The 12,712-nt window shown below is 46.0% G+C and overlaps 1 long non-coding RNA gene across 1 annotated transcript in view; it reads left to right on the top strand.

Annotated features, from left to right (window-relative positions):
* The first annotated feature begins 3,802 nt into the window (after positions 1–3,802).
* The window catches only part of LOC135054953 (uncharacterized), a 36,324-nt gene continuing 27,414 nt past the window's right edge, over positions 3,803–12,712 (top strand). Inside the window, exon 1 of the long non-coding RNA XR_010243601.1 lies at positions 3,803–3,863. This is a non-coding gene — a long non-coding RNA (uncharacterized LOC135054953). The remainder of the gene's footprint in view (positions 3,864–12,712) is intronic.

Raw genomic sequence — 12,712 nt, 5'->3', positions numbered from 1 at the left:
GACTGAAAATCAGCTATTTAGAAAAAAAAATTGACCTTCCAAAAATGGCCGCTGCTCCTCCCCCTTCCACATCCATGAGGGTTACACAAAATGCAGGACAGACCATGCGGCTTCCTTTGTCACAAAAAAAAAATCACCATACAAGCCCCTGAAGTTATTTTAGGCCTGAGTTAAAAAAAACAACACTATATCAAGGCTTTTGCAGCAACTTTTAAATATACTTTTAAACCTACTTAAACAGATAAGCAATCCAATCTGAATCAAACACAATATGACTCATTTGAACCTTGTTTTGCAACAATATGGTCAGATATGCAGAGTACAGGTGTGTGCGTGTGTTACATGTGTTGCGTGCGCAGTTGGCACCAAACAGAAATTAAAACAGATTTAAAAGACAATAGCTTAACGTTCTTACCTTTTGGTTCCGGATCCCACCAGCATCCCTACAAACCAAGCGGAGCAGACACTTATCTAATCAGCACTACTGTATCCCCAACCACCAAACGGCTAACAGGGGATACTACCTTCCCGCCCTTTGCTGATGGATAAAGTCTGCCTGGTTCCGCTAGGTTGCGGATATGAGGAGGCCCGGATGAGTCCCCCAATTGACAATGTCAAATTTCACCTTTAAATGTAAGCTATATACTTATTATGGACTAAGTACGCAATTGGCGCAGTGAGTACCGTAAGGGTATGCACTTAGCGTAGCAGACGCTAGGCCATGGGCGCGAGACACGAGCGGCACAGACGCTCACAGAATGATATACAGTAAACCTTAAGTAATGAAACAGTGTAAGGATATGCTTATACTTTAAACCTTAGCAGCAAAGCACTATACCTTTAAACTTTAAGTAGCGCTTGTGATACAAAGTATCAGCAGTGCATACACCTTAACAATGCTTATACACCTTAAACAGGTTAAACCACTTTAAAAAACCCTGGCAGGAAAGTGACAACACAGCACTGATTTGTATTTGAAAACCACATGGTTCTAAGGCCACTGTGGATAGATTCTAATAAAAGGTTAAACAATACATATCATACACTACAAACTAACATCAAAATCTAACACAATAACAGAGAATAACATGAGCAATGGCGAACAAAATGGCTACAGAGAAATATACATACATGGGGATGATTCGCAAGCGCGTCCTGGATTCCAGCCCTCAGCCTTCAATGTGAAAACCTTGCAGAGAGAGTGAGTGACTGGACAGGCAATGGTGGTCTTTATATACACAGCATACAGTAACAATACAATGGTCCCTATAATCTCATGGTTCATTGGACACAGGAATGTGTCTCTGCATTATAACAAAAGGTCATAGGTGGGTTCGAACAGGTGGGCTGTGTCTTTCTCCAACTGCTCAGGTGGGAGGTATCCTCAGGATCCCCCCCGCATGTGTAATAAACAGCAAAATACAATTAATGTCCATAAACTACTTTTGTACATAACTATACGCAGGAGTGAGCGATCTTTTCCTAACTAACACCGAAATGTTATCCTTAAAATACTCTACAGCTGGATACTAGACACCACCGTTCAACCTTTATCTGACCCTTCCTATCATGCAAAGAGGAATCTCTCTGTCCAAGAACCGTTTAAACTAAACATACTTGCTGACATTGTTAAGGGGAATATTATCTATAAAACACACTATATGGGTTAAATATGCTATGATCGAGTCGCCCGCTACACGCTCACAAACCCTACCGTAAATGCGCATACCACGCGCCAAAGCGCACGGCCGTAGAAGCTCTTTTACGCAATGTGTGAATATGCGCACGCACGGCAGGGCATGTGCACGCGCAGCGGGCATGTGCATGGGGTTAGTACAAGGCATGTGATTCATGATATTTTTCGACTTTGACACCCCCCAGTGCCAGATACACCTGCCCCACAGTGCCAGATATGCCCCCCAGTGCCAGATACACCTGCCCCACAGTGCCAGATACACCTGCCCCACAGTGCCAGATATGCCCCCAGTGCCAGATACACCTGCCCCACAGTGCCAGATATGCCCCCAGTGCCTGCCCCCAGTGCCAGATACACATGCCCCACAGTGCCAGATATGCCCCCCGGTGCCAGATACACATGCCCCACAGTGCCAGATACACATGCCCCCACAGTGTCAGATATGCCCCCCGGTGCCAGATACACATGCCCCACAGTGCCAGATATGCCCCCAGTGCCAGATACACCTGCCCCACAGTGTCAGATATGCCCTCCAGTGCCAGATACACCTCCCCCACAGTGCCAGATACACCTGCCCCACAGTGCCAGATATGCCCCCAGTGCCAGATACACCTGCCCCACAGTGCCAGATATGCCCCCAGTGCCAGATACGCCCCCAGTGCCAGATACACCTGCCCCACAGTGCCAGATATGCCCCCAGTGCCAGATACGCCTTCAGTGCCAGATACACCTGCCCCACAGTGCCAGATATGCCCCCAGTGCCAGATACACATGCCCCACAGTGCCAGATATGCCCCACAGTGCCAGATACACATGCCCCACAGTGCTAGATACATATGCCCCACAGTGTCAGATATGCCCCCCAGTGCAGATACACATGCCCCACAGTGTCAGATATGCCCCCAGTGCCAGATACACATGCCCCACAGTGTCAGATATGCCCCCAGTGCCAGATATGCCCCCAGTCCCAGAACCCCCCCCCAAGTGCTGCTCACCGCAATGCTGCTGCCGATGGTCGTCTTGGGCTCTTAGGCGGGGGGGGGGGGGGGAGGAGGCGGCTGCTGCTCCTGCTGTGAGGACGGGGAGGAGAGCGCAGTGCCTCTCCTTCCCCTCAGTCTCCGGCGGGTGGGCAGCTGGGCGCACTAGAAACTCAGTGCGCGCTATGCTGCGCACACTGAGTAGTTTTGCATAGTCCCGCCCCAGCTCAGAGTCAGCCACTGACTGCTGGCTGGGAGTGGGACTCGGAGGCGGGCCGGGGACGGAGCTGGAGGCTGGAGCCACACACAGACACGGGACCAGGTTCCAGGCTCCAATATGGCGTTGCCAGCATGCGGCGCCCATTAAGGGTGGCGCCCTGCGCAGCCGCTCTATTGGAACATGCCTGGAGCCGGCCCTGCTTGCAGAAAAACAACCCCCCACCGTGGTTCATTCACATCCCAGCATGCCCTGGCACAGCTTTAGCATTCTCTGACAGCAAAACTGTGTCAGGGCATGCTGGGATATGTAGTGTCACAACAGCTGGAGGGCAGCAGTTTGGACATGCCTGCTCTAATGGTTAGTCAAACCAATGAGGTGGCAGGCCACACCCCCTCTGCAGACTGGTTATACCCCTAACATAGGCCCCTACCACTGCATTCCCCGGTGGGCCCTACATGCTCCAGTCCGACACTGGTAGAGGTGACAGAGCTGTGTTTATTAATAGTAAATTATCTACAGTATGTAAGCAACATTGGACTCCTTCTGTGGAGCTGAGACATCACAGCAGGCTAATAATGGACCATTGGTAAAGTAGATAATTCTAATAAAACTGTAATTCTGTGGTTTGGATGAATTAAGAGGGAACAGAACGCATCTCATAGGTCTATCTTTATTAAATAACCATTTTTTTTCTACTAAAAAGGGTGCATCTTATACACCCTCCATGAGGAACCTCTTGAGTTTTAAAAAATGCTTCAATATTAGCCTTATCCCTGATTGCCACCTTACATTTAATAGCTATCTCACCAAAATCAAGCTGGTTCTGTAATCTCGGAACCTGTTACACAACCTCCAAATGTAATTCCCTCTAACTCCACCTCCCTTCACACTGGTAACTCACTGACAACCGGCTGATCTATCAACACAACAAACCACCAACAAGGACTGCAGACAGACGGAGTGAGATCAGGTATGTAATTGCTCAATTATACAGCTAGTGGTTAGTCTGTGCTACTATATTATGCATTAAGTGTGTGTAGTTACTGATTCACGTGCTCGGAAATCAATAATCCAATATTTACGATTTTAGTAACGCAACACCAATTTTTATATATATATATCGATCTAAGTGTTACCTACTGATGGTCTGATTAAAACCTTTTGCTATTGAAGACTGGTGAGTGCCGAATATATATATATATATATATATATATATATATACACACACAGATTGAGTATCCCTTATCCAAAATGCTTGGGACCAGAAGTATTCTGGATATCGGATTTTTCCGTATTTTGGAATAATTGCATACCATGATAAGATATCATGGTGATGGGACCTAAGTCTAAGCATAGAATGCATTTATGTGTCATATAAACCTTATACACACAGCCTGAAGGTAATTTTAGCCAATATTTTTAATAACTTTGTGCATTAAACAAAGTGTGTGTACATTCACACAATTCATTTATGTTTCATATACACCTTATACACACAGCCTGAAGGTAATTTAATACAATATTTTTAATAACTTTGTGTATTAAACAAAGTTTGTGTACATTGAGCCATCAAAAAACAAAGCTTTCACTATCTCACTCTCCCTGAAAAAAATCCGTATTTCGGAATATTTGGATATGGGATACTCAACCTGTATATATATATATATATATATATATATTAATATATATATATATATTAATATATATATATATATATATATATACATATATATATATATATATATAAGCACAAAGTCCTTATGCACATTAAATGTCCAAATCCAGTCCAGCACAGTTTCACCAAAAGGGCTGCTTTCCTTCCTAGCCCTTAATATAATATACAGAGCAACAGAGCAATACATATAAACATTTACTAATAGATGTTTTGTGGAATAATAATAAAATGTATCTTACGTCCTAGAGGATGCTGGGGTCCCCATTAGTACCATGGGCTATAGACTGGTCCACTAGGAGCCATTGGCACTTGTGGGCTGGCTCCTCCCTCTATGCCCCTCCTACCAGACCCAGTTTCGAAAATGTGCCCGGAGGAGCCGGTCACAGCTAGGGGAGCTCTACAGAGCTTCTTTATAAAAAGTTAGTTTAGAGTTTATTATTTTACAGGGAGGCTGCTGGCAACAGCCTCCCCGCTTCGAGGAACTAAGGGGGGGGGGGGGGGGGGGGAGTAGTGTCCGCCCTGCGGGGTCTGAGCCACTATCTCCGCTGACAGGATACTGAGCTCCTGAGGGGATCGAACGTTCCCCGCCACAGGGGATCGATCACCCCGGCACACAGTGTTGGCGCTTTGAGGGGCGTACTGAGCCAGCGTCTTAATACCCTGCACTGGTCACAGACGCTAACCGGAGACTGAATCCCCAGGCTAGTGTCAGAATCCTCCGTACTCAGACGCTCACAGGGGACGGAATCCCCCACCTTGCGACGGAATCCTCAGGCCAGTATAAAGAATTTGTGCGGTAAGACGCGCCATCTTCAAGGGGCGGAGCTTCTCCTCAGAGTGGACCCAGCAGCGTTCAGCGCCATTTTCCTGCCTGCAGTTCCTGTACACAGACGCTGACAGAGCTGTCCCTCCAAGCAACTCCAGCTATCCTGTGCGGTACCAGGGGGTTGTAGATAGAGATGAGCGGGTTCGGTTCCTCGGAATCCGAACCCGCCCGAACTTCATTTTTTTTTACACGGGGCCGAGCGACTCGGATCTTCCCGCCTTGCTCGGTTAACCCGAGCGCGCCCGAACGTCATCATCCCGCTGTCGGATTCTCGCGAGGCTCGGATTCTATCGCGAGACTCGGATTCTATATAAGGAGCCGCGCGTCGCCGCCATTTTCACACGTGCATTGAGATTCATAGGGAGAGGACGTGGCTGGCGTCCTCTCCGTTTATAGAGAAGAGAGTGAGACTACTAGAGAGAGACACAGTAGTAATTTTGGGGAGCATTAGGAGGAGTACTACTACTTGCTGAAGTGATAGATAGTGTGACGTGTATATCTGACTTGTGGGGGAGACACTGACAGTGGGGAGCAGTTAGAGTCTGAGAGCAGGACTCAGGAGTACATATAACGTACAGTGCACACTTTTGCTGCCAGAGTGCCACACTGCCATTGTGACCACACTGACCACCAGTATAATATATATTGTGATTGTCTGCTTAGGAGTACTACTTGCAAGTTGCTGATAGTGTGACCAGTGACCTGACCACCAGTTTAATAATCACCACCAGTTTAATATATATATATATATATATATATATATATATATAATATTGTATACCACCTACCCGTGGTTTTTTTTATTTTCTTTCTTCTTTATACATACTACTATAGTAGCTTACTGTAGCAGTCTGCGGTGCTGCTGAGCTGACAGTGTCCAGCAGGTCCGTCATCAGTCATTACATAATAAATATATATACCTGTCCGGCTGCAGTACTAGTGATATTATATATATATATATATATATTGATTTCATCTCATTATCATCCAGTCTATATTAGCAGCAGACACAGTATGGTAGTTCACGGCTGTAGCTACCTCTGTGTCGGCAGTCGCTCGTCCATCCATAATTGTATACCACCTACCCGTGGTTTTTTTTTTTTTTCATTCTTCTTTATACATACTACTATAGTAGCTTACTGTAGCAGTCTGCGGTGCTGCTGAGCTGACAGTGTCCAGCAGGTCCGTCATCAGTCATTACATAATAAATATATATACCTGTCCGGCTGCAGTACTAGTGATTATATATATATATATATATATATATATATATTGATTTCATCTCATTATCATCCAGTCTATATTAGCAGCAGACACAGTACGGTAGTCCACGGCTGTAGCTACCTCTGTGTCGACAGTCGCTCGTCCATCCATAATTGTATACCACCTACCCGTGTTTTTTTTTTTTTTCATTCTTCTTTATACATACTACTATAGTAGCTTACTGTAGCAGTCTGCGGTGCTGCTGAGCTGACAGTGTCCAGCAGGTCCGTCATCAGTCATTACATAATAAATATATATACCTGTCCGGCTGCAGTACTAGTGATATTATATATATATATATATATATATATTGATTTCATCTCATTATCATCCAGTCTATATTAGCAGCAGACACAGTACGGTAGTCCACGGCTGTAGCTACCTCTGTGTCGGCAGTCGCTCGTCCATCCATAATTGTATACCACCTACCCGTGTTTTTTTTTTCCTTTCTTCTTTATACATACTACTATAGTAGCTTACTGTAGCAGTCTGCGGTGCTGCTGAGCTGACAGTGTCCAGCAGGTCCGTCATCAGTCATTACATAATAAATATATATACCTGTCCGGCTGCAGTACTAGTGATATTATATATATATATATTGATTTCATCTCATTATCATCCAGTCTATATTAGCAGCAGACACAGTACGGTAGTCCACGGCTGTAGCTACCTCTGTGTCGGCAGTCGCTCGTCCATCCATAATTGTATACCACCTACCCGTGGTTTTTTTTTTTTTCATTCTTCTTTATACATACTACTATAGTAGCTTACTGTAGCAGTCTGCGGTGCTGCTGAGCTGACAGTGTCCAGCAGGTCCGTCATCAGTCATTACATAATAAATATATATACACCTGTCCGGCTGCAGTACTAGTGATATTATATATATATATATATATATTGATTTCATCTCATTATCATCCAGTCTATATTAGCAGCAGACACAGTACGGTAGTCCACGGCTGTAGCTACCTCTGTGTCGGCAGTCGCTCGTCCATCCATAATTGTATACCACCTACCCGTGTTTTTTTTTTTTTCCTTTCTTTATACATACTACTATAGTAGCTTACTGTAGCAGTCTGCGGTGCTGCTGAGCTGACAGTGTCCAGCAGGTCCGTCATCAGTCATTACATAATAAATATATATACCTGTCCGGCTGCAGTACTAGTGATATTATATATATATATATATATATATATATATATATATATTGATTTCATCTCATTATCATCCAGTCTATATTAGCAGCAGACACAGTACGGTAGTCCACGGCTGTAGCTACCTCTGTGTCGGCAGTCGCTCGTCCATCCATAATTGTATACCACCTACCCGTGGTTTTTTTTTTTTCTTTATACATACTACTATAGTAGCTTATTGTAGCAGTCTGCGGTGCTGCTGAGCTGACAGTGTCCAGCAGGTCCGTCATCAGTCATTACATAATAAATATATATACCTGTCCGGCTGCAGTACTAGTGATATTATATATATATATATATATATATATTGATTTCATCTCATTATCATCCAGTCTATATTAGCAGCAGACACAGTACGGTAGTCCACGGCTGTAGCTACCTCTGTGTTGGCAGTCGCTCGTCCATCCATAATTGTATACCACCTACCCGTGGTTTTTTTTTTTCCTTTCTTCTTTATACATACTACTATAGTAGCTTACTGTAGCAGTCTGCGGTGCTGCTGAGCTGACAGTGTCCAGCAGGTCCGTCATCAGTCATTACATAATAAATATATATACCTGTCCGGCTGCAGTACTAGTGATATTATGTATATATATATTGATTTCATCTCATTATCATCCAGTCTATATTAGCAGCAGACACAGTACGGTAGTCCACGGCTGTAGCTACCTCTGTGTCGGCAGTCGCTCGTCCATCCATAAGTATACTAGTATCCATCCATCTCCATTGTTTACCTGAGGTGCCTTTTAGTTGTGCCTATTAAAATATGGAGAACAAAAATGTTGAGGTTCCAAAATTAGGGAAAGATCAAAATCCACTTCCACCTCGTGCTGAAGCTGCTGCCACTAGTCATGGCCGAGACGATGAAATGCCAGCAACGTCGTCTGCCAAGGCCGATGCCCAATGTCATAGTACAGAGCATGTAAAATCCATAACACCAAATATCAGTAAAAAAAGGACTCCAAAATCTAAAATAAAATTGTCGGAGGAGAAGCGTAAACTTGCCAATATGCCATTTACCACACGGAGTGGCAAGGAACGGCTGAGGCCCTGGCCTATGTTCATGGCTAGTGGTTCAGCTTCACATGAGGATGGAAGCACTCAGCCTCTCGCTAGAAAAATGAAAAGACTCAAGCTGGCAAAAGCAGTAGCACCGCAAAGAACTGTGCGTTCTTCGAAATCCCAAATCCACAAGGAGAGTCCAATTGTGTCGGTTGCGATGCCTGACCTTCCCAACACTGGACGTGAAGAGCATGCGCCTTCCACCATTTGCACGCCCCCTGCAAGTGCTGGAAGGAGCACCCGCAGTCCAGTTCCTGATAGTCAGATTGAAGATGTCAGTGTTGAAGTACACCAGGATGAGGAGGATATGGGTGTTGCTGGCGCTGGGGAGGAAATTGACCAGGAGGATTCTGATGGTGAGGTGGTTTGTTTAAGTCAGGCACCCGGGGAGACACCTGTTGTCCGTGGGAGGAATATGGCCATTGACATGCCTGGTGAAAATACCAAAAAAATCAGCTCTTCGGTGTGGAAGTATTTCAACAGAAATGCGGACAACAGGTGTCAAGCCGTGTGTTGCCTTTGTCAAGCTGTAATAAGTAGGGGTAAGGACGTTAACCACCTCGGAACATCCTCCCTTATACGTCAATAATAAGTCAGTGACAAGTTCAAAAACTTTGGGTGACAGCGGAAGCAGTCCACTGACCAGTAAATCCCTTCCTCTTGTAACCAAGCTCACGCAAACTACCCCACCAACTCCCTCAGTGTCAATTTCCTCCTTCCCCAGGAATGCCAATAGTCCTGCAGGCCATGTCACTGGCAATTCTGACGATTCCTCTCCTGCCTGGGATTCCTCCGATGCATCCTTGCGTGTAACGCCTACTGCTGCTGGCGCTGCTGTTGTTGCTGCTGGGAGTCGATGGTCATCCCAGAGGGGAAGTCGTAAGCCCACTTGTACTACTTCCAGTAAGCAATTGACTGTCCAACAGTCCTTTGCGAGGAAGATGAAATATCACAGCAGTCATCCTGTTGCAAAGCGGATAACTGAGGCCTTGACAACTATGTTGGTGTTAGACGTGCGTCCGGTATCCGCCGTTAGTTCACAGGGAACTAGACAATTTCTTGAGGTAGTGTGCCCCCGTTACCAAATACCATCTAGGTTCCACTTCTCTAGGCAGGCGATACCGAGAATGTACCCGGACGTCAGAAAAAGACTCACCAGTGTCCTAAAAAATGCAGTTGTACCCAATGTCCACTTAACCACGGACATGTGGACAAGTGGAGCAGGGCAGGGTCAGGACTATATGACTGTGACAGCCCACTGGGTAGATGTATGGACTCCCGCCGCAAGAACAGCAGCGGCGGCACCAGTAGCAGCATCTCGCAAATGCCAACTCTTTCCTAGGCAGGCTACGCTTTGTATCACCGGTTTCCAGAATACGCACACAGCTGAAAACCTCTTACGGCAACTGAGGAAGATCATCGCGGAATGGCTTATCCCAATTGGACTCTCCTGTGGATTTGTGGCATCGGACAACGCCAGCAATATTGTGTGTGCATTAAATATGGGCAAATTCCAGCACGTCCCATGTTTTGCACATACCTTGAATTTGGTGGTGCAGAATTTTTTAAAAAACGACAGGGGCGTGCAAGAGATGCTGTCGGTGGCCAGAAGAATTGCGGGACACTTTCGGCGTACAGGCACCACGTACAGAAGACTGGAGCAACACCAAAAATGCCTGAACCTGCCCTGCCATCATCTGAAGCAAGAAGTGGTAACGAGGTGGAATTCAACCCTATATATGCTTCAGAGGTTGGAGGAGCAGCAAAAGGCCATTCAAGCCTATACAATTCAGCACGATATAGGAGGTGGAATGCACCTGTCTCAAGCGCAGTGGAGAATGATTTCAACGTTGTGCAAGGTTCTGCTGCCCTTTGAACTTGCCACACGTGAAGTCAGTTCAGACACTGCCAGCCTGAGTCAGGTCATTCCCCTCATCAGGCTTTTGCAGAAGAAGCTGGAGACATTGAAGGAGGAGCTAACACGGAGCGATTCCGCTAGGCATGTGGGACTTGTGGATGGAGCCCTTAATTCGCTTAACAAGGATTCACGGGTGGTCAATCTGTTGAAATCAGAGCACTACATTTTGGCCACCGTGCTCGATCCTAGATTTAAAACCTACCTTGGATCTCTCTTTCCGGCAGACACAAGTCTGCTGGGGTTCAAAGACCTGCTGGTAAGAAAATTGTCAAGTCAAGCGGAACGCGACCTGTCAACATCTCCTCCTTCACATTCTCCCGCAACTGGGGGTGCGAGGAAAAGGCTCAGAATTCCGAGCCCACCCGCTGGCGGTGATGCAGGGCAGTCTGGAGCGACTGCTGATGCTGACATCTGGTCCGGACTGAAGGACCTGACAACGATTACGGACATGTCGTCTACTGTCACTGCATATGATTCTCTCCCCATTGAAAGAATGGTGGAGGATTATATGAGTGACCGCATCCAAGTAGGCACGTCACACAGTCCGTACTTATACTGGCAGGAAAAAGAGGCAATTTGGAGGCCCTTGCACAAACTGGCTTTATTCTACCTAAGTTGCCCTCCCACAAGTGTGTACTCCGAAAGAGTGTTTAGTGCCGCCGCTCACCTTGTCAGCAATCGGCGTACGAGGTTACTCCCAGAAAATGTGGAGAAGATGATGTTCATTAAAATTAATTATAATCAATTCCTCCGTGGAGACATTGACCAGCAGCAATTGCCTCCACAAAGTACACAGGGAGCTGAGATGGTGGATTCCAGTGGGGACGAATTGATAATCTGTGAGGAGGGGGATGTACACGGTGATATATCGGAGTTTTTTGGAAGGGCCATCCTGCGTGACACTGCAGTGCCACTCCTAGATGGGCCCGGTGTTTGTGTCGGCCACTAGGGTTGCTTATCTTACTCACACAGCTACCTCATTGCGCCTCTTTTTTTCTTTGCGTCATGTGCTGTTTGGGGAGTGTTTTTTGGAAGGGCCATCCTGCGTGACACTGCAGTGCCACTCCTAGATGGGCCAGGTGTTTGTGTCGGCCACTAGGGTCGCTTATCTTACTCACACAGCTACCTCATTGCGCCTCTTTTTTTCTTTGCGTCATGTGCTGTTTGGGGAGTGTTTTTTGGAAGGGCCATCCTGCGTGACACTGCAGTGCCACTCCTAGATGGGCCAGGTGTTTGTGTCGGCCACTAGGGTCGCTTATCTTACTCACACAGCTACCTCATTGCGCCTCTTTTTTTCTTTGCGTCATGTGCTGTTTAGGGAGTGTTTTTTGGAAGGGCCATCCTGCGTGACACTGCAGTGACACTCCTAGATGGGCCAGGTGTTTGTGTCGGCCACTAGGGTCGCTTAGCTTAGTCATCCAGCGACCTCGGTGCAAATTTTAGGACTAAAAATAATATTGTGAGGTGTGAGGTATTCAGAATAGACTGAAAATGAGTGGAAATTATGGTTTTTGAGGTTAATAATACTTTGGGATCAAAATGACCCCCAAATTCTATGATTTAAGCTGTTTTTTAGTGTTTTTTGAAAAAAACACCCGAATCCAAAACACACCCGAATCCGACAAAAAAAATTCGGTGAGGTTTTGCCAAAATGCGGTCGAACCCAAAACACGGCCGCAGAACCGAACCCAAAACCAAAACACAAAACCCGAAAAATTTCAAGTGCACATCTCTAGTTGTAGAAGGGGGAGAGGCGGTGAATTAGTTCTGTGTAACTATTACAGTACACAGTGGGCGCTGGTAAGGGGTGTCCTTTAGCTATAACAGCGCTGTGTGTGGGTTGGCTCTGAACTCTGTGTCTCTTGCCATTCTCAGGGGGGAA

The sequence above is a fragment of the Pseudophryne corroboree genome, chromosome 3 (genome assembly GCF_028390025.1).
Source record: "Pseudophryne corroboree isolate aPseCor3 chromosome 3, aPseCor3.hap2, whole genome shotgun sequence".
Classification (NCBI taxonomy): Eukaryota; Metazoa; Chordata; class Amphibia; order Anura; family Myobatrachidae; genus Pseudophryne; species Pseudophryne corroboree.
This window is presented reverse-complemented; position numbering and strand designations above follow the sequence as displayed.